This window comes from Protopterus annectens, chromosome 1.part2 (genome assembly GCF_019279795.1).
Source record: "Protopterus annectens isolate FY-2018-M chromosome 1.part2, PAN1.0, whole genome shotgun sequence".
Lineage (NCBI taxonomy): Eukaryota > Metazoa > Chordata > Ceratodontiformes > Protopteridae > Protopterus > Protopterus annectens.
The window spans coordinates 1,062,528,329-1,062,549,135 of record NC_056727.1 but is presented as its reverse complement, the minus strand read 5'-3'; positions in this window follow the sequence as shown (position 1 = coordinate 1,062,549,135).

Here is a 20,807-nt window from a genome sequence, read left to right as displayed (position 1 = left end):
CTATGTACATTCTGGGCCAACAAGGCCAGTTGGGAGGTGTGGCTACAGCCATTTCAGTGATAGTCCATCAAGTTGTTGATATACTGGCTGGGGGTCCTCTGCCTCTGTGGTATCTGTGTAACCAGAGATGTGATATCATGCTGTGGCCATACCTCTCTGCTGTACAGGTTCTGGCAGATTGTCCAGTTATTTGGCTACAGATTTTGTCCAGTCTGCATAAACGTGTTTTTCCGGCAAGTTATTTCAGTATACTTGAAGAGTGATGTTACAAAATATTGATGCAACATTACTGTATCAGCCTACATAACCTTCACACAATTCCTAGTACTGCAAATCACTCACCATACCAACTTTGTCAGTCTGTCAGGCCATTAGTTGCCACACATGCCTATCATTGTTCCTTTGTTCCACTTGTACTTTTGTCATTGTTCACACATGTTGCTGTCAGAGGTTTAGCATTATGGGTGTGGGTACAGACTGCATTCTACTGTGCAGGCATGTCCAATATATACAAAAGCACACATAAAAACAAGGGTAAAAGCCATACTGACAATGAGCACTACCAACAGTACCAGGAAGCATGATTATTCACAAAAGGCCTAGCACCTCAGCTACACAGCCCTCAGAAAGTCCATTATATGTGTAGTATATTCCACAGAGCATTGTGACTTTCAGGTATGTTACTGGCAGAGCAATAGGTATGACTGACATGTATAATTGTTGGCACTGCAGTTATCCACACATGGCTCTGTCACAGACAGCCTGTATTTAGGGCAGTACAAGATGACAGGCAGGGAAACATGCTGGCCAGATCCTGGCTGCTACTTCCCTGCAAGCATACATGTTACTGCATTTCTCTGGGTATATGGGGGGGGGGGTCACACCTGTCAACTGTAGGCATTCGCAGAGAGTGTGCTGATATTTGCTTCACATTTTGATTATATTTACCATACTATTGTGCCTGTCTTGAGGACTACAGGCATATCAGTTAAGAGCACATGTGGGATTGTAATGGCATACATTTGCATGCCAGACTTGTTACCCTTCAGAGCCTTACTGCAACTACGAGACCTGCTGTGCTCTGACTGTGTGAGTCTGTCCGGAGGTGATTCAAAATTGCTGCCATTTGTGCAGCTTTCCCAGACATTTCTTTCTGGTTTTCTACAGCTGCCTTACTGTGTGGGTCTGAGAGGTGGGTATGGGAACCCACAGTGACATCCATGGCTGTGAGCTATGACCCCCCAGTTAGTTGACCCCACACATGTACTGCAGTGGGATTTGCCACCTTGGGTGCTGCTGCATGGCGTTGGGAGGCCAGCATTAGGCAGACATTTCCTGGTGTCCCACATAGCTGTCAGTTGTCTGCTGCTATCCCAGTACTCCACTCCATTCTCTTGCATGCATGCAACAATACCATACATATGCTAGCAAAACATACTGATGCATTAATTTACTGTTAAGGCAGCTGACTTGCCGTGTGCCTGTGGCAGTTGTGTGTATGGTGCTTGAGGACTGCCTGTGTTGGATGCACACAGTACATTGTCTGTACATGGTAGGTTACAGGTAGTGTGATGTGTGCGAGTAGAGGGTGGTGTCCTTCCCTGGGTGCCTATTGTGTCAGTGTGTGTGCTATGCGTTACCTCTTTGCCAAGGCCAGGGCATACTGGGCATGACTCTGTCTGCCTACAGGAGCTGGCTCAGGGGGCTCCTCATCCGAGTCCCACTGTGCCTGTGGGAACCTTGGCAATGGTGGGGGGCTGCATAGCCCTTCCCCATCTTGTTTCTGCTGCAGCTGTTTCTGCAGGACCATACATACCTCTCAACCTCTTAGTGCAAAAAATCTGGACAAAGCCTAAAATGATGGGGGGGGGGGGGCATATAGGGACATATTTTAAATATTGCTCTTACAAACTTAGAAAAAAGATAGAATAATAGGTTTTGGATTAGCATGAATTTTCTGAAGGATGTGGAGTCTTAAACTCAAATGTTTGTCATTATTTAATGATTTCAATCATTAGCTATTTGCCAGAAAGGTACAGATTTTAGGAGGAACACACCAAAACATGAGGCAAAAATCTGGACATTCTGCAAAATCTGTATAGTTGAGAGGTATGGGATCATAATGTGTAGCATGGCACATACTATGAACATGTGTGCACATGTGGCTGGAGAGTACTGCAAGGCTCTAGCAGATATGTCCAGGCAGTGGAACCGTGACTTGAGCATCCCAAACTCAAGCGCTTTAATGATCCTGGTTTGTGCATGTGGCTCATTATGGCATTCTTGCATGGGTGTGTGTGCATTTCTGATGGGTGTTATCATCCACGGCTCCAGTGCATAGCCAGCATCCCCCAATAGATGGCCATACAGGATGTCCCACCCGGCAAATCCCTGATACAGCTGTGAGGAATGCTAGATGTGGAAGTCGTGATAGCTTCCCGGGTTGCCAACACACATTCATGATAATGCCCTGGGCATTGCACATGACCTGGCAGTTGATAGAGAGGAAGCCTACTCTGCTCACCGAGTTGTGCTTTGATGTGGATATGCGTGCAGTTTATGGCACCCAGTACCTGTGGGTATTCTGCTACATGATGGAAGAGATGCATATTGCTCATGGGTGTTGAAGAAGTAGATGTGTTTACAGCCATGTGGTAGCATAGCATCCAGGAACTGATGGAGTTCTCTGGATGCAGATGCCTGTGACACCCCCATGATATCCCCAGTAGGTCTTTGGAAAGTACCTGTAGCTAGTATTCTTAAGGCTACACTTACCTTAGTATCCACTGGGATGGGTTCTCCTCTGTTTGTTCTGGATATGAGGCAAGCCCGGCACAGCTCCACAATTTGATGAAGTATGTCCCTGTCCACCCTGTAATGCTCTACTATCTACAGGTCATGTAGCCCCTGATAGGTCACCCTGGATCTGAACATTCTCCTCCTCTTCCTGGGTCTGCGGCAGTTGGCAACATTATCCTCCTCACCACCGTCAGCCTCCAGCACATACTGATGTATCAGAGCAATGGCAGTCCCTAGCATTTTGTCGGTTAAAATTCCCAGGTTTATTCCAAAGGTGCAGAGTTTGTGGGAAAATGCAGACTGAGAGGTGTTTCCATACTTTATCGTGGGTCTATATTAAATTCTTGAAAGCCGACAATGTTGAATCTGACATTGTCGACATGAGAATAGCGAAACTGCAGAACATCAAACAAATAAATGGAAATCTCCATAAGGGGAGATTTCCATTTACCTCAATGTAATGTGGTCTCGGAGTTGGTATATTTAAGTAGCGGGGGGTGTGGGGGGTGTAGGGGGGGCTTGTCCCCTTGCCTACACCGTTTAGTATTTTTTTTTTGTTGTTTTTTAATTTTTTTCTGAACATTCGATGTTTTAACAGTTCAATCACTAAAGGTCGACCTTTAGTGATTCGAACTGTTAAATATTCGATGTTCTAATATAGACCCCTTTATAGTAGCGTGCTGCTACTGCTGCCTGTCAGCTTGGCTGTTTCTGATACATTCCAACTGCCAACTTAATTGTTCATCGCTTAGATTTAGCCACTGTGAGTGTTAGACATTACTGGTAATTTATGCATGATTGCCTTTATTCTGCTGCTGCCCTTTTTTATTTTATTTACTGACATCTCCTCCCATTTTTAGCTATGCAGCCACCTGCCAGCTCTATTGTTGAGTGCTTTCACTAGTCCAGTGTGAGTTGCAAGAGTCCCATATTAGTGATTTCTACTGCATTTCTCCTTTATTGTGTTGTTGCACTTTATTTTTCTTTCTTTGTTACATCTCCTCCCATTCTCTGCTATGCAGGCACCTGCTAGCAGTATTAATGGCTGCTTTCAATGGCCCATAGTGTGTTGCAGAGTTTCAATTACTACTGCATTTCCCCTGTTCTGCTATTTCCCTTTTTTTCTCTAAATCCTTCCTGTTCTCTAAATCCTTCCTGTTTAAGCCCCTGGGTGTGCCTCACAACCCGTTCAGCTAGTGTAAACACTGCTGAAAAGGAAATGGCATGCCCTGGCTGAGAACATGCTTAGCTAAGCACACACCTGGGCAACAGAGCTCCAATGTGCTTACAGAAAGCATGACACACACCCTTTTGATGTCATCTAACTTTTCTGCTTACACGGCAGTGTTAGAACACCTACATGGTTAGGTAACATGGAGTAGAACATTGTGATTCACTATGACTCACCTCATTAACATACCCCACTGCCTTACTCCATACTTACTGAACTAACACTGACCTTTCCCTTAGCTACCACTGTTCCCTGCCTTATGTTTACTTTCTGCATGCCATTGACTATAATGGCAAAATGCAGAAAGTAGTAATAATGAAGTCCCCCCCTCCCCATTCATACATATTTTCTCCCCTCCCACTAGCATATCACTTCCCCTGCCCTCAATGGCTGAGTTCAGCTGACAGAATTAAATGTTTAATTTTTTGTTTTTAAATGATTTTGCATGCCAGTGGCCTTATATTTAGCCACTTGCATGCATAGCCTCAATAATATATGCTTTCTGGAGCGCTGTCATGCCTCCATTGTGTAGATTGCAGAAATGTATTTGGTTATTAACCGAATACATTTCTGCAAGTTACACTGTTCCAGCACAGAGACATGCCACTTTTCAACAGCAAATGAGCTCATTAACATCCAGCATGGCATTCTGTGCTGGAACAGTGTAGGGCCACTCGTGCACATCAAAACGGCACATTTGTGGATCGCGAAGTGGCCATTATCTGTGCAGGAGTGGTTACAGTGTTCCTGCATGGAATTTCTTCATTCATGAATCCCGGGGATAAATAAAAGACATGCTAGCTCCTATAAATGCTCTCATCTCCGAATCCTCTCTGCTTCCCAGGACCTGGTCACATATTTACAGACAATGCTACTATGATGTGGTACCTAAATAAATAAGGGGGACCAGATCTTACTGCCTATGCATACTAGCCTTGTTAGAATGGGATATAACTTTACAGCACAGTTTTACTCTACAGGTATTTAACATTCTGTCATAGCAAAAATGTGCTTCAGACAAGCTGAACAGGACCACAGCAGCCCCTCATGAATACAAACTGAATCGGGGGATCTTCCAAAATTTTATTAAGCTTTGGGAATTCCTCGGGTAGACCTTTTTGCCTCACCTCTAAACTATTAACCTGCAAAAGTCTGTTCCAGGGCTCCATGAAAGATAGCCTGGAAGTCAGATGCCTTTTCCTGTTCTTGGACAGGAATGTACCTGTATGCCTCTCTACTGATAATCCACTAATTTTCTGGGCCAGGCAGTTGCAATTGCCCTTCTTTTGGAGTTGATCAGGGGCAGTTAGCATAAGCTTCCTCACAGATTGGATTTACTCACACAAGATTAGAGGTGTTTGATACACATTGTTCCCAAACTGCAAATGACTACCTGGATGACAAGGTCTTAATACCTTTTAGACACCTGTTTTTCTGAGGACATGCAGCAAATAGTAATGGAGGCAAGAAAGCCTGCTACTAGAAAAGCATATATTAATAAACTGAAAAGGGTTTCTAGTTGGTGCTAACGAAGAACTATCATCCATGCAGGGCTAGTGTTTCTCTGTTTTTACAGTATTTTTGTGAGTTACCATCCTATTTTTACTTACTCCTCTGTCAAGGTTCATTTGTTAACCATTTTAGCATGTCTGCCTATGGATCTTCCTCTTTCAATGCTGTCTCATTTAAACATGTTTTTGAATGAGGTTATGCATAAGAAGCCCCCCCAGAAAACCAGTGATTCCTTCTTGGGATCTTAATTTTGTGTTAAAGGAGTTAACAGTTGCTCCATTTGAACCACTTCATCTAGATGACTTGAGGTTCTTAACATGAAAAACAGTATCACTCATTGCTCTGACTTCTGGAAGAAGAATATCTGAGTTGCAAGCTGTTATGGTAGGTCATCCTTATCTCATCTTTCACAGAGATAGTTTCTTTGAAAACTAATCTTGCTTTTATGCCTAAAGCAGTCTCAGAATTTATCATAAGCCACGATATCCACCTCCTTGTTTTTACTCTCCATAACCTAAGATTGAGGGAGAAAGGATACTTCATTCATTGGATGGCTACAGCCAACTTGGAAACTATCTTGACAGAACAAAATATTTTACAACATCTCGTCAGTTATTTCTTTCACTGTGAATCTAAGAAGGGACTGCATGTGCCAAATCAGACTATGTCTTAATAGTCTCAAGCTACTATCTGTTGTTATTATCACCACAAAAAAAAACTATTCCAGGTAGGGTTAAAGCACAAACTAACAAGGCCTTAGCTTTATCTATGGGTTTTTGGAAAGGGATGGATTCCAGACATATTCTAGAAGCAGCAAATTAGTTCAATGGGCATATTTTTACAAATCACTATGAACTAGGTTATTTCTCCAGATCTCAAAAAATCTTTGCTGGGACCATTCTCCTGGTGCTCCTAGAGTCTCCCTCCTTCCACCTCCCAATTATTTCAAGCTATTGGTGATCTACCCATATAGCGTAGGCTGCCATAACAGTGATCATTATGATCAACTTAGTAAATGAACTGTCCCCTCTTCCCATTCCCATAGTTTTTGTGTGTTTTTCATGCCAGGGTCTGGACATTATTTTTTTTTTTTCTTTTCATAGCAATGTCCTCTCAGGGCTTAGCCTACCTCTCTCAGCTGTCAAGGAAGCTCTGAGGAATTTGACAATAAAACCCTGACATTTTAGTCAACTCAGCTTGAACTAACTAATGGTTTGGGCACATGGAACCATAAAGGGCCACTAAAACAGATGTTACAATACACCAATATCCACACTCATCTACAACTGCATTGCCTGCTGTCCTTGAAAACTAATTCACCTATGCTGCATCAAAAAAATGTGTGCTAATGATATTACCATACAATATCCTGGAATAGATCAGCTATGCCATAAGGAATGCCTGGTAAAAAGCAATCACAAATTCATAGTTAGTTACTTGGCATGCATTCCAGGAGACCATTAAGGAGCCTAGCCAAATTCCCAAGTGCCAGAAAGAACTGTCTAGTTAAGTGACTTGCTCAAGGTCACAAAGCAGATGAAGGAAAAGGATTCAAACCCTGTACCCTTAGCATAAGAAGCATCTCATTAACAAGTCAGAGCTTTAGCTTTCTTCTCTGCACTAACTGCCAGACAGAATAACATTTTTTAACTAAATGCAGAAATTCCTTATAATCCAGTCTTGTAGACAACACTATATCACAGTAATATGCAACAATAATTGTATAATGTATAGGTTCATAGGTTCATAGCTAAGTACTAGGCTATCTGCCCAAGGGCATTTATAAGCCTAGCCAGAATGTGTTGGCTTTCGCCATCCCCTTAGATTAGTTCCCTGTGCCTCTGTCCAGCAGAGCCATTAGTTCCCTGCGCCACTGTCCAGCAGAGCCACTGCAGTGATCCCCAGGGTAAACTTTCTATTTCCCATCCAGCTGTCAAAGTTTCTCTTGAAGAGTGTTAGTGAGGGGCTCTACCTGATGTATATTGGAATCCTGTTCCAAAGCATGGGGAGTCTCTGGGACAAGAATCTATCCCTCCAGCATGTCTTATTTATTGTTGTGGTGAGGTTTATATATCTAGAGCGTGTTGCTCTCTGGGATTTGTTTTTTTTTTAGGTGGAGCATGTCCATCAATTCTGGGTTGGACATGGCCTTGTATGTCAGGCAGAGATCACCTCTGAGTAAGCAGTATGCAACCGAGTACAGCTGGAGTTTCTTGAGTTGGGCTGCATAGGGCATCTGTTTGAAGCCAGTAATCCTCTTGGTGAGGTACTTTTGTGGTCTTTCCAGCTGTTGCAGGTGTCTTGTAAGGTACATCCCAAATGGGGCATTGTACTCTATGATGGGTCTAATGAATGATGAGTAGAGAGGCACAATAACCTCTTTTGTTCTAGATGTGAACCCTTTTGTGATTAGGTGGGCCACATAGAAGGATTTTCTAACCACCTTGGCAATATGATTATCAAAGGAGAGATTACTATCTACTTGTGTCCCCAGATCCCTTATTACATTTTCTGTATTTAGGGGACTACCGCCTATGTGGTAGTTTGCGGGTACTTTATTTTTTCCAAAGGGGATGACTATGCACTTTTTGGCATTTAGCTTGAGGCCATGATTTTGACACCAGGTATTCGTGTCAGTGAGATGCTTCTGGAGGGTGTCTGTTTCAGCTGGAGAATCAGTTATGGCCCCTAGTTTGCAGTCGTCTACAAACTTGGTCAGCCATAGTCCTCCTATGCTTGCCTGTACCTCTGAGAAGCATATACTGAACAGGAGGGGTCCTAGGACTGAGCCCTTGGGGATGGCACTTGTAACCAGTTTAGAGTCGGACATAGAGCCTGCAACTCTCACCATGTGGGTTCTATCTATAAGCCAGTTGACAACCCATCTCATGTTGTAGGGGTTTATGTTCAAGCTGGTGAGCTTGTCTATAACACTAGAATGGGGAATGGTGTCAAAAGCCTTTGAGAAGTTTAGGTTGGCTGTGTGGACCTCCTTTCTTTCGTTGAATGCCTTGGTAACTGTCTCAAAGACGTCCACCAGGTTTAGGAGGCATAATCTGCCCTTAACAAAGCCAAACTCGGTAGGGTCCAAGGTTTGGAGATTCCCAATGTCTCTGTTAATGAGTTCCATGATGATGCGCTCCATAGCCTTGCAGACCAGGCTAGTCAGGCTTATAGGGCGATAGTTCCTGGGGTCCGTTGTGGCTCCAACTTTGTGGAGTGGGATAACTGTTGCTGTGCGCCACTCTGTGGGTATGTAGCCTGTAAAGAGGCTGAGTTTGAACAGTGTGTTTAGGTCCTGGTTAGTTCATTTTGGAGCTCTTGTAAGACACAGCCTGGGACACCGTCCGGTCTCATTGAAGCTGTGTTTCTGGCTTTGGATAGGGCTGTTTTAACCTGTGTGTCGGTGATTGACAGGGCCCTACATTCTTCTGGTATGGTTATGGGCCCTTTAGGGGGTGAGAGGGGGGTGAAGTTTGCACTAAACCTATCTGCCAGAATTTTGGCAATATCAGTCGGTTCAGTGTATTTTGTGCCATTCTGCACTAACTCAGAGCAGATCGGAGAGTTTCCACTTAGGTTCTTGACATAGCTAAAGAATGCTTTGTGGTTATCTTTGGAGTCATTGGCAATTTTTCTTTCGAAACTAGCCTTGGATGATTTAATGAGTGATCATAGTTTTTTGCTGATACTGATCAGGGATGTCTTTCCTTCTTGAATTTTACTCTTTTCTGTACTAGTTTCCTTCTTCTATTGTATAGCTTGTTTAAGGCAGGGGTCCACCAGACTGGTTTCCTTTTCTTGGAGGAGTGAGTCTTGGTTTTACTTGGGATAGCATGATCCATGCATTCCTGCAGATGCTCATATGGTGCCTTTGTAAAATTTTCAGCAGCTTGGACAGCATTGTCCTTTAGCATGGGGGCTGTGAACCTTTCCACCTCGGTCTTAAGTAGCGTGAAGTTTGCTTTTGAAAAGTTTTTCACAGTGGTTTCCTTGATTGGGGGTGGGGGCGGAATGTGGATTTCCAGAGTGATTAATCTATGGTCTGATCTAACCAGCGAGGGGTTGACCTCCGGTATGGAACACCGGTTGCCCATGTTGGTGATGACCAGGTCCAATATATTGTTTCCTCTGGTGGGGGTGTTGACCAGTTGGTCCAGGGCATTCGAGTTTATAAATTCTAGGAAGTGTTGGGCAAGGGAGTTAGTACTTAAGTAGTTCTCCCAATTTATGTTTGGGTAATTGAAATCACCCAGTATTAGGGTGTTTGGTAGAACCTTCATATTCCCAGTGTCTCCAGAAATGCGGAATGGGGGTCCTGGGTCATGGTGGGTGATCTGTAGCAAGCTACAATTTTGATTGCAGTTTTGCCCTTTGTTAGTTGCACATGGATGATCTCTGATGCATTGTGCTGCGCCACTAACCTGGAGGTGTGGGTATCCTTGATGAATATGGATACACCCCCGCCTTTTGTGTTTCGGTCTTGGTTCTGTGGCCAGAAGGTATGGTATGAGTTATAGCCTAGTAGTGCTGGGGTGCTCTCAGGAGCCTTAAACCAGGTTTCTGTTACTGCACAGATGTCAATGTTCTCCATACTGAGGAATGCCTTGAGTGCATGCATTTTGAGGTTTAGACTTCTGGCGTTGAGTAGCATTACCCTCAGTTTTTGGTTACTTGTGCTATTTATGGTGTTGGGTTTGTCTTTTGAGCCTTGCCTAAAAAAGGCACTATGGGGGCGGCAAGAGCCTTGGCCAGTATTCGGGTGACAGGTGCAAGCCATCTCTTGCGAAGCAATGTGGCTTGTTGAGTATGTCATCCCAGGTGCTCAGATACTGGCTCCGCTTTGAATGACACAAGAAACTTAGCCAATTGATGAAATTGATCATTTTTTTCTTTATACTGTGGAATCATTCTTGGTGAGGGCAGGATGCTACTCAGGGTCAGGGTCATACCGGCCTGAGCTACATGATCAGAGAGCTCTTCCATGTCTCTTTTTATGTAGTTCAGGGAGGTATGTCTGAGGTCATTCAGACCAACATGGACAATGACAGAGTCGTATTTGTACTTGTTATGCTGAAGTTCAGACAGTTCAGATCATCACCCCAAACAAAAAAATCCATTCCACATTGGAAAAAGCTCTGAAAACCTTACTTACCAAATTAGTAACAAAAATGAACTTTATTTACCAGTGTGAACTCTTTCATCAAACAAAATGACTCCATCAAGCTCTGTCACCACTCAACAAACATGCATTAAAATAGCTTTTTTGTGTTTGTTTCTCAGCAATACATTTAAAATTAATATGTTCATTCAAGCCACCAATATTCATGGCATCAGTTTCAGTTTGACATTCATATTCTTTGATATATAGCAAATAAAAGCAACAGAGATTCTTTTTCCCCCCAATGGTTTAACTGAAAAGCACTGATATACTGTGTATGGGTGGAAACATAAGTCCCATACACATGCACAGTATATCAACAAACAAAGAAGAACAAGAAACAATGCATAGGAGCACTTTGGTGCCATTATACAAACACATTATTAAAGAAAGGTAAGCAATTTCTTTCTTAATAATGTCATTGTATAATAGTAATAACTGATGAGTGCATATGGGTATATGAGGATTTACCCACGGTTGGCTTTATTTAATCACTTGGGCTTTGACCTGATGATCAAACCAGGCCAGCTGTAGATAACTCCTTATATAACCACACCCACTCATCAGTTATTGCTTACAGATACAACATTTTCACTAAATATAGACATTGCTTAAGAAGATGTTGTGAAACACTGTCATCCTTGCACTATAAATGCAACTGCAATTTTGTGGCTCAGTCAACTGAAACTCCAAGACCCTGGTTTTGGTCTGGTATGTGTCTGGGAAGGGATGCCATACTGGTTAATACAGATATCAAAAAACATCCTTTAAGGAAAAGGAGATGGAAAAGAACATCACAGAACCATACAATCATTATAATGATGCATTAGAATTTAAGAGGGCAATGTCTGATAGCATACAAATAATTTTGACATGAACAGTGGTTTACTATGGGGCACTATGAGGAAGTGTTATCTTGTCATGAACTGAATGCCTATTTGAGCTGGATGCAGAATCACTCACAATACAGAAAGTGATGAAAGTATTGTGCGTGGCTTATCTGTTGGTTTAGTGTGAGTAAATGTCTATCCGTGGTGCATTATTGGGAGTATATCTAGCTGCAATGCATTAGTGGGAGTATATACATTTGTCATGCATTAGTGGGAATATACCCATATGTGGTACACTCATGGGAGCATGTGGTCTATTAGTGGGAGTATATCTATCAGTGAGGTGTTAGTAGGAGAATATTTGTGGTGGATGATTGAGTGTATATCCATCTGTGATTTATTACTGGGAGTATGTTTTGCTATGATGTATTTATTAATGGTGCATTAATAGGGGATATGTAAATCTGTGATGGATTAGTTTGAGTAAATCCACCTGTGGTACAGTAATGGTAGTATACCCATCTGTAGTGCATTAGTGTGAGTATATCCATCTGTGGCACATTGATGGGAATGCACCCATCTCTGATGCATTTATGGAAGTATATCCATCTGTTGTTAATATTTATATGTTGTGCATTAGTGGGAGAATATATTTTTGTGGCAGATAAGTGGGAGCATAGCCATCTGTGGTGCATTCATGGCTATATATCCAGCTGTTGTTAGTGGGAGTATATCCATCTGTGGTGCATTAGTAGGAGAATATCTGTTAGTGGTGGATGAGTGGGAGTATATGCATCTGTAGGGCTTAATGGGAAGCAATAACTATATGTGATGGATTAGTGCAAGTGCATCCATCTGTGGTACACAACAGGTAGTATAGGTTCATAGGTAGGTACTAGGCTATTGACCCTAGGGCCTATATAAGCCTAGCCAAAAGGTACCCTGGCTTTCGCCATCCAAGAAAATGTCTTTCCTGTGCCACTGTCGAGCAGAGCCACAGAAGTGATCCCTGGGGTGAATTTCCTATGAATTTCCTATCTCCCATCTGATCATCAAGATTTTTCTTGAAGAGTGCTAATGAGGAGCTTTGTTTGATATAGATAGGTAGTTTGTTCCAGAGTATGGGAAGTCTCTGGGACAGGAATCTATCCCTCCAGCATGTTCTGTTTATTGTGGTGACAAGGTTTAGTTCCCTAGAGTGTGTAGCTCGGAGGGATTGGGATTTCTTTAAGTGGAGCATGTCCAAAAGCTCTGGGTTTGACAAAGCTTTGTGTGTTGGGCAGAGGTTGCCTCTGAGTAGGCGATATGTGACAGAGTAAAGCTGCAGTTTTTTGAGATGGTCTGCGTAGGGCATCTGTTTGAGGCCGGTAATCCTCTTTGTGAGGTATTTCTGCGGCCTTTCCAGTTGTTGTAGATGTCTTGTGAGGTACATGCCAAAAGGGGCATTGTACTCTATAATGGATCTAATGAGTGATGAGTAGAGGGGAACAATGACCTCTTTTTTCCTGGATGGAAACCTTTTATACCCATCTGTCGTACATAAGTGTTAGTATATCCACCTGTGATACATCAGTGCAAGTGCATCCATCTGTATTGCATTACTGTAAGTATATTCAGCTGTGGTGCAATAATGGGCAAGTATCACTGTGGTGTATTAGTGTGGGGGGGGGGTTGTCATCTGTGGTACATTAATGGGAGTATATCCATCTGTGGTGCAATAGTAGGGGTTTATGTAACTGTGGTGCATTAATGGAAGTAAATCCATCTGTGATGCATTAGTGGGATTATGCCCATCTATGACGCAATCAGCTCAGAGTGTGATAAGAGTCTAAAAACAATAGCCCAGTGACATAGGGGGTGATGGCAGTATTTTAAGGATTTGGATCCAGAAAATCATTCTTCTTTTTCAGTGAATGTAGGCCCTTTCAGACACTGTGTCAGCTTTTCGTCTTCCATGATACAACTTGAGTGAAGTGACAGCATTTCTATTCTGTGTTTATGTAGAAACAAAAATTCCATTTTGAAAGCACTGTACTCCATGCTTCAAGTCCAAGAAAGGAGAGGTATAAAACAATCCTCCTGAGCTGGTGCAATACAGTAACTTACATCCACTCCATCGACCTCTGTCATATTAAAAGTAAAAGGTGCTGAGGGACATGGCTGGTGATTCATCAACATCTTTAACATTCTGCAGGCAATAAAGAATGCCCGGAGAAGAGACAGCACAACTGTAATGAGAAAAGGAGGACATGGTCTTTAATTGGCAGCTTATTCAGTAACCATGCATCTAACCAACAGACATAGTGACCCAAGTAGTCTGCATCAGCCATCAAAATCTTGTATAGTGTTTTGTTTCTCTGGCAGCTGCTACCAGTCCCTCAGTGTTTTTAAAATACTTTGTCCTATAAGCCAGTTAAATGGAAAACTTTACATAAAGTAATATATAGCCTATCTCTTCCTTTCTTTGTCTGCAATCTAACCAACAACTGTTACTCAGGATAATTTAGTTTTCATTCACTTTTAAGTAAAATAGTTACCTTCATGAAGTATCAAAAGAAAAGGTCAAATAAGGCTTCTCAATTAGGGAAACAAGGAAATAATTGCAATTACTCATTTGCTGTAGTTCAGAAACTGAAATAGAGAGATGATTCAATTAGTTGCCAGTAATTGCTTTACCCCCAGGTGTTTTGCATATTACTGAAATTATTGTAATCAAATCATCTCAAGGTTGATGCACAGCAGTGGTTTCCTTAAGCAACTTAACTGAGGAGTTTCTAGGACTGTTTTAATGAGAACTTATATTGTGGTGTCATGTAAACTAGTAACTGTAAAGCCTAAGTAATAATTCTGTTCTGCAGTAATGGCCAAGTTGTCAGACATCAGGGTCATTTATAGAAGGACTGAGTGGCAGAGAGTTACGCTGCTACCATGACATTTATATTACACTTTCTTTTAGGGTATACTGGGTAGTGATCACATTGGTGAGAGTCCAAAAACTGAAATAAAAGACAATGAAAAATGCCAGGGCAGCATGACACTAAATCATGGGATGATGGGTAATATGCTCTGAGGGCTAGGGTGCCTTAAAGAGGCATTCACTTACAGTTAAAATGTAACTCACTCCTTCAAAAAACTGCATGTACAGAGCTGAACTATTATGTCCATTTTTTTTTTGCTTGTGTTCTCTTATACAAAAAAAAGAGCATAGAGTCATAGTCTTTAGAAGAGCAGTTAAGGAAAAATATGTATAAGTTGTGACTAAAACTGTGCATTTATTAAAAAGAGGCACTGCACATGTTCATGAAGGGTGTGTCCTAGTCATAGAAACTTCTTGTTTTTCATTAAGTGGCTAGTCTCAATAGATCTGACTTATTTTTAAGGGAGAACTGAGGGTGGACTCTTATTTAACAGAGAGAATTTGCCAATGACACCTTCCTTACTCTTTTTCAGTGAGAGAGACAGAATCTTTTACATTTATCTGACATACTCCCAGGAAGATAATGTAACATCTCATCTGAAGGATGGTCTGTCAGGGGAGATTACCCTGCTTATATCACACTGCAATTCAACTACTAAAATATAAATCGAAGCAGCTAATGTAAGACTTTAAGAAAAACTTCTGTCCTGTATAGCATCAAAGTTAAGCTATGACATTTAGTTTTCTAAATTGAAAGTTCTACATTCACAGTCATTTGAGTTGCAGAATAGGTAGCCTTTTTACAAATTACAGGATATTTTTATTTTTATAATCTTGGCAGTCACCAATACATTCACTAGAACAACCAAAAGATGAAAGTCTAAATATGTCAGAAAATATCTTATTCCAAAGTGTAAGTCTGTGGCAAGATGTCCCACAATCAGTTTAAATGCACTGAAAGAGCATGAAATTGGATACATTGCTTACATTATACAAGTTAAGTTACTTCCCAACACTCAGACTTGCGAGAGATCCACTTACATATCCAAATTGGAAACCACGCACTCTCAAGCCAAGACCAAAATAGCTGGCCAAGAGGAGAAGGTCAACATTGGCACCACACCCCATGGAACATATAGCCCCCCCAGAATACACACTAGGACTGCCTTCACATAAAAACACAAACCACACACCCACCTTCATGGAGGGTCTCAGTAAAAATCTACCCAAAAAGCAGAGACCTCCAAGGCAGAAACATACTCGAGCACCACAACACAACACTAATCACAAGACACATAACTCCTAAACAGTGTGCCACTCAACCAACCCCTAAGACAAAACAGCATGCCCAACACACTAGTCATAGGTGACTCGATAGTGAGGCACACTGATATCCCACTCACTAGGAGAAAGTAACAGTCAGCTGCCTGTCAGGTGCCAGGATCCGCCACATAATGCACACATTCAGGTCCCCCAACAACAGGCACAAATATGACACTGTTATTGTACATGTGGGTGTGAATGACCTGAGACGTACCTCCCTGGACTACATGAAAAGTGACATGGAGGAGCTCTTGGATTATGTAGCCCAGGCGGGTATGACCCTAGCCCTGAGCAGCCTCTTACTGTCACCCAGAATTAAACCACAGTACAAGCAGAAAATGATTGATTTCAATAATTGGCTAAGTTTCTGGTGTCATTATAAGGGGATCCAGTATCTGTCTGTCTGGGATGACATGATTGACAGATCTCAATGCTTTGCCAGAGATTGCCTGCATCTGTCACCCCTGGGCTTCGAGATACTGGCCAAAGCTCCTCCCACCCCTATAGTGGCTTTTGTAGGCAGTGTTCCAAAGACCAAGTTACCACTGTAACAACTACAAACAAATGCAATCTGAGGGTCATGCTGCTCAAGGATAGAAGTCTAAATCTCAAAATGCACTCGCTTGAAGCACTCTTTAAATGGAGAACATCAACATTTGTGCTGCAACAGAGACCTGTTCAAGGCAGCAAAAAGCACCCCTGCACTACCAGGCTATAACTCATTCCATTCCACACATTTCAGCCCCAGAACTTGGACCGAAGCTCCAAAGGTGGTGTTGTTTCCATATTCATAAAGGATGCACACACCTCCAGACTGGTAGCAAAACATAATGCATCAGAGATACTTCAGGTGTAACTAACATTGGGTGAGACAGTGATTCAGGTCGTCACCTGCTACAGGTCCCCAACAATGTCCCAAGACTCACAATCCATGTTCCTAAGCACCCTGGAGAATATTAGGGTTCAACCTAACAATCTCATACTGGGTGACTTCAACTACCCCTCCATTAACTGGGAAAACTGCTCCTGTACCAATACAATTGCCAAATGTTTCCCAGAATTCATTAATTCAGATGCCCAGGACTAACTCGTTCTTACTCCCACTAGAGGTAGTAACATCCTTAACCTGATCATTACTAACATGGGCAACAGTTGCTCTACACCAATAGTCAACTCCTTCCTGGTTAGATCCGACCACAAACTAATCATCTTGGAAATCCACCCCCCCCCCCCGCAAAGGAAGCCACCATGATAAACTTCTCCAAAGCTAATTTTCGGCTTTTAAAAATAGAGGTGGCTAACTTCACGGCATCCATGCAAATGGAGAATAGTTGCATGACCACAGAATCATACACCAATGCACTGTACAAACATACACACAAATGCATGGATCTCACCTTACCCAATAGAAATGAGACACTCTCCTCCAAAAAAAGAAAGCCAATCTGGTGAGCCCCTGCATAAACAAACTCTAGAACAGAAGGAGGAAACTGATGCGGAATAAGGTGAAGTCCCAAGACTGGAAAAACTCCCTTATCAGCCTCAACAAAAAGTTGAGCTCCCTCATCAAATCCTCTATCGCTAGCTATGAAAACAGAATTGCAGCAAATAGTAAAGACAACTACAAGGCCTTCTATGGTTATGTAAAGAATCTCCATGACAATACCCAGATTTGCTCTGAGCTACTGCACAATGGTACCTCCTATACTGAGCCAACAGATATTGCCAATATACTGGCCGACAGATTAAGTGCCAACTTTACCCCTCTCTCCCCCACCAAATGACCAATCACAATACCAGTAGATTGCCAGGCACCCAGTATTACTGCTGCAGAGGTTAAAATAGCACTGTATAAGGCCAAGAATACAGCTTCTATGGGATCTGACAATATCCTTGGCTGTGTTCTACATGAACTACAAAGTGAACGAGCACCACACCTGTGTGGCCTGCTCAATCACAGCCTCACCTCAGGCTTTGTCCCTACTGGATGGCACACTGCTACAGTCATCCCTCTCCACAAAGGTGGAGCGATTACAGACCCTGGGAACTATCACCCCATTAGCCTGATGACTCTGATATGCAAAGCTATGGAACGCATCATCACAGACCTAATAAACAAAGATATAGAGAATCTCCAAACTCTGGATCCCACACAGTTTGGTTTTGTGAAGGGTAGATCATGCCTGCTCAACCTGGTTGACTTCTCTGAGTCAGTCACCAGAGCTGTGGATGAAGGCAAGGTGGTTCATACAGCCTACCTTGATCTGGTCAAGGCCTATGATACCATTCCCCACCCAGGAATCATAGAAAAATTCACTAAGCTAGGCATAAACCCCTATATCCCTAGGTGGGTTTCAAACTGGCTCACAGATAGAACCCACAGTGTGAAAGTAGCTGACTCCAAGTCAGACTGCTGACCTGTCATGAGTGGAGTCCCAGAGGGTTTAGTCCTGGGTCCTCTCCTGTTTGGTATCTACTTCTCTGAAGTCCAGGCCAACACAAAGGGACTCTGGATGAGAAATTTTGCAGACAATTGCAAGTTGGAAGCTATTATTAACTCCTCAAGTGTTGTTGACATCCTACAGAAAGGCCTCACTAAGACCAACGACTGGTGTCAGAACCATGGCCTTAAGCTCAATGCTAAAAAATGTGTTGTCATCCCCTTTGGGAAAAACTTGGTTCCCATGAATTACCTCATTGATGGCAGTCCACTGAACACAGAAGAAGTTATAAGAGATCTGGGAACACAGGTTAACAGCAACCTCTCTTCTGACCACCACATTGCCACTGTGATCAGAAAGTCTTTCTATTTGGCAAATCTCATTACTAAGGGTTTTGCATCCAGGAAGAAAGAAGTCATTGTCTCCCTCTACTCTTCCCTCATTAGGCCAATCATCAAGTACAATGCCCAATTTGACATGTGCCTCACTAGACACCTGCAACAACCGGAGGGGCCACAAAAGTACCTCACAAAGAGGATCCTAGGCCTTAAACACTTGTTCTATATGGACAGACAAAAAACTCCAACTATTCTCTGTCTTATATCGCCTACTTAGAGGCAATCTCTGCTTGACTTACAAATCCATGTCTGACCCAGCTCTGTTAGAAATGCTGCATCTAAAGAAATCCCAATCTCTCTGCACCATATGCTCCTGAGACCTCAACCTCATTACCACAATCAACAGAACAACCTGGAGGGATAGGTTCATAACCCAGAGACTGCCCATGTATGGAATAGACTTCCCATACATGTCAAACAGAGCACCTCACTGGCCCTCTTCAAGAGAAATCTTGATGAGTGGATGGGAAATAGAAAATTCACCCCGGATATCACTTCAGTGGCTCTACTCAACAGAAGCACTGGGAACTAAGGTCGGGTGGCATGATGCCAGGGTAATCCTATGAGCTATGCTTGTAAAGGCTCCAGGGCCATTAGCCTAGTATACACCTATGAACCTATGAACCTATTGAATTATCATTTGTGACACAGGCAAATTAGCATTTATATAAAAGTAATCAAACTGTATTAACAAATTAACATTAACAAACATTATACTTCACATATATTGCACTCCCAGTTACAAACATTGTGTATCACTTATAATCTACCCAATCATTTTCAGTCAAACATTACATAACTCATTTAAGTCCCACCTTCTTTTAAACCTCATTCTTCCCCCATACGTTTTGTTCCCACTATTTCCATTTTTTCCAATGTAGATTTTTCCTACCCTTTTCTAAAGACCTGAATTCCAGTTGTTTTATCTCTGTTACAATATTCACTATTTTTAATATAGTTGGTTTAGATTTTTATTTCCATTTTCTATTAATTTCTTTTTTGGCAGCCACCATTATTAGACACAGCAAGGCTTTACCATTCCTAGGCAATTCCGACTCTGTATCATAGCTCAGAAAAATCACCTCCCTCGTCACACCAATCCACCCACCCAGCATCTCTGACAGTGCATCCCACAACATTGTAACAACAATTATTTTCACATTAGCTGCCAAAAGTTATTGCTGTAAGTAATCATTAACCATGAATAACTTTAAAATATAGCTAAAATGCTTATCAATTTTCATGGAACATTTATACATATATATCTTTAGTTTACAGTGTTATTAACTTCACCACAATATCACGAGCAACAGATAAAATTGGTATAATGTTAGTGAATAAAATATATCAAATAATCAGAAAGTTAATACATCATATATTAACCACAGTAGAAAGTAACACATAAACTATGTGCATAAAAGAAGAATAAGGAGAGATATATTAAAGAGGAGAGAGTTATATAAGGAATTTAAATAAAAGTACCAGTAAAATTAGGGAATTTACTTGAAAAAAAACAATATTGCCCTTCACCATAAGAATTAACTCAATGAAAAGTATGTTGACTAATGCAGTGAGGTTGTTCAAGTTATATACAAGTACAAACATTACAAGAAAGAAAAAAAAATAAAATAAGTGGATTTTTAATCCTGAAATAGAACCGACCAAATTTTACTAACATGTGCCCATGACTTGAAGTTAGTCAATATACCCACATTTCCTGACTTACTATTATTAATTTTGCAAAATCTTTGATCATTTTGTACAATCTAAATTTTAGGTCTTTCTGCTGATATGTGGGTAGGAGTTCTGCCTTTTTTGGTGATGTATGTCCTCACTGCTGTCAAAACTTGTAACCCACTTTCTGTTTAATGGGGATTGTACTCTTGGATGAGGAAGATCTCCCACACTGAGGGCTAGTTTGGAGCAAGAAATACTAAGTCCTAAAATTTCTTGTATCCATGTTGTCACTGCTTCCCATAGTTTGAAAATTGGTGTACTGTCCAGCATTATATAAAATATACTGAGCTTAGGGAACCTACACTCTAAACAGAATTTACTACCTGCAGAGTCGTTCCTCGGGATTCATGAAACTCGGAGCAAGGACAGCATTAGCCTTGCGCCGACCGTGCAGCGTAGCAGCAGCACCACATGCATATTAATGAAGGCGCGCTGCTGTAACGGCCACGTGCATAGGA